We start from the raw sequence: 2,903 nt of genomic DNA on the forward strand, positions 1-2,903 counted from the left end.
GAGGAGAGGAGGGGAGAGGAAGGGAGAGGAGAGGACAGGAGAGGAAAGGAGAGGAGAGGAGAGGAGGGGAAAGGAGGGGAGAGGAGGGAAAAGGAGGGGAGAGGAAAGGAGAGGAGGGGGAGAGGAGGGGAGAGGAGGGGAGAGGAGGGGAGAGGAGGGGAGAGGAGAGGAGGGGAGAGGAGGGGAGAGGAGAGGAGAGAAGAGGATATGAGGGGAGAGGAGGGGAGAGGAGAGGAAAGGAGGGGAGAGGAGAGGAGAGGAGAGGAGAGGAGAGGAGGGGTGAGGAGAGGCGAGGAGAGGAGGGGAAAGGAGAGGAGAGGAGGGAAAGGAGGGAGAGGAGAGGAGAGGAGGGGAAAGGAGGGGAGAGGAGGGGAGAGGAGGGGAGAGGAAGGGAGAGGAGAGGAGGGGAGAGGAGGGAGAGGAGAGGAGAGGAGGGGATGAGGGGAGAGGAGAGAACAGGAGGGGAGAGGAGAGGAGAGGAGAGGAGAGAACAGGAGGGGAGAGGAGAGGAGAGGAGAGGAGATGAGAGGAGAGGAGAGGAGAGGAGGGGAGAGGAGAGGAGAGGAGGGGAGAGGAGGGGAGAGGAGGGGAGAGGAGGGGAGAGGAGAGAACAGGAGGGGAGAGGAGAGGAGAGGAGAGGAGATGAGGGGAGAGGAGAGGAGGGGAGAGGAGAGGAGAGGAGAGGAGGGGAGAGGAGAGGAGGGGAGAGGAGGGGAGAGGAGAGAACAGGAGGGGAGAGGAGAGGAGAGGAGAGGAGGGGGCGAGGAGAGGAGAGGAGAGGAGGGGAAAGGAGGGGAGAGGAGAGAACAGAGGGGAGAGGAGAGGAGAGGAGGGGAGAGGACAGGAGGGGGAGAGGAGAGGAGAGGAGAGGAGGGGAAAGGAGGGGAGAGGAGGGGAGGGAGAGGAGAGGAGAGGAGAGGAGAGGAGGGGAGAGGAGAGGACAGGAGGGGAGAGGATAGGAGAGGAGAGGAGAGGAGAGGAGGGGAAAGGAGGGGAGAGGAGGGGAAAGGAGGGGAGAGGAGGGGAGAGGAGGGGAGAGGAGATGAGAGGAGAGGAGAGGAGAGGAGGGGAGAGGAGAGGAGAGGAGAGGAGGGGGAGGAGAGGAGAGGAGGGGAAAGGAGGGGAGAGGAGAGGAGAGGAGGGGCGAGGAGGGAGAGGAGGGGGAGAGGAGAGGAGGGAGAGGAGGGGCGAGGAGAGGAGAGGAGGGTAAAGGAGGGGAGAGGAGAGGAGAGGAGAGGAGAGGAGGGGAGAGGAGGGGAGAGGAGGGGAAAGGAGGGGAGAGGAGAGGAGGGGGAGAGGAAGGGAGAGGAGAGGACAGGAGGGGAGAGGAGAGGGAAGGAGAGGAGAGGAGAGGAGGGGAAAGGAGGGGAGAGGAGGGGAGAGGAGGGAAAAGGAGGGGAGAGGAAAGGAGAGGAGGGGAGAGGAGGGGGAGGAGGGGAGAGGAGGGGAGAGGAGAGGAGAGGAGAGGAGGGGAGAGGAGGGAGAGGAGAGGAGAGAAGAGGATATGAGGGGAGAGGAGGGGAGAGGAGGGGAGAGGAGAGGAGAGGAGAGGAGGGGAGAGGAGAGGAGAGGTGGGGAAAGGAGGGGAGTGGAGAGGAGAGGAGGGGCGAGGAGGGGAGAGGAGGGGAGAGGAGAGGAGAGGAGGGGATGAGGGGTGAGGAGAGAACAGGAGGGAGAGGAGAGGAGAGGAGAGGAGAGGAGAGTACAGGAGGGGAGAGGTGAGGAGAGGAGGGTAAAGGAGGGGAGAGGAGAGGAGAGGAGATGAGAGGAGGGGAGAGGAGGGGAGAGGAGGGAAAGGAGGGGAGAGGAGAGGAGAGGAGAGGAGAGGAGAGAACAGGAGAGGAGGGGCGAGGAGAGGAGGGTAAAGGAGGGGAGAGGAGAGGAAGGAGATGAGAGGAGGGGAGAGGAGGGGAGAGGAGGGGAAAGGAGGGGAGAGGAGAGGAGAGGAGAGGAGGGAAAGGAGGGGAGAGGAGGGGAAAGGAGGGGAGAGGAGGGGAGAGAGGGAGAGGAGATGAGAGGAGAGGAGAGGAGAGGAGGGGAGAGGAGAGGAGAGGAGGAGGGGAGAGGAGAGGAGAGGAGGGGAAAGGAGGGGAGAGGAGAGGAGAGGAGGGGCGAGGAGGGGAGAGGAGGGGAGAGGAGAGGAGGGAGAGGAGGGGCGAGGAGAGGAGAGGAGGGTAAAGGAGGGGAGAGGAGAGGAGAGGAGAGGAGAGGAGGGGAGAGGAGGGGAAAGGAGGGGAGAGGAGAGGAGGGGAGAGGAAGGGAGAGGAGGAGGACAGGAGGGGAGAGGAGAGGAAAGGAGAGGAGAGGGGAGAGGAGGGGAAGGAGGGAGAGGAGGGGAGAGGAGGAAAAGGAGGGGAGAGGAAAGGAGAGGAGGGGAGAGGAGGGGAGAGGAGGGGAGAGGAGGGGAGAGGAGAGGAGAGGAGAGGAGGGGAGAGGAGGGGAGAGGAGAGGAGAGGAGGGGAGAGGAAGGGAGAGGAGAGGAGGGGAGAGGAGGGGAGAGGAGAGGAGAGGAGGGGATGAGGGGAGAGGAGAGAACAGGAGGGGAGAGGAGAGGAGAGGAGAGGAGAGGAGAGGAGAGAACAGGAGGGGAGAGGAGAGGAGAGGAGATGAGAGGAGAGGAGAGGAGGGAGGGGAGTGGAGAGGAGGGGAGAGGAGAGGAGAGGAGGGGAGAGGAGGGGCGAGGAGAGGAGGGTAAAGGAGGGGAGAGGAGAGGAGAGGAGATGAGAGGAGGGGAGAGGAGGGGAGAGGAGGGGAAAGGAGGGGAGAGGAGAGGAGAGGAGAGGAGGGGAAAGGAGGGGAGAGGAGGGGAGAGGAGGGGAGAGGAAGGGAGAGGAGAGGAGGGGAGAGGAGGGGAGAGGAGAGGAGAGGAGGGGATGAGGGGAGAGGAGAGAACAGGAGGGGAG

Source organism: Blennius ocellaris (assembly GCF_963422515.1).
Source record: "Blennius ocellaris genome assembly, chromosome: 10".
In the NCBI taxonomy this organism is placed as follows: domain Eukaryota; kingdom Metazoa; phylum Chordata; class Actinopteri; order Blenniiformes; family Blenniidae; genus Blennius; species Blennius ocellaris.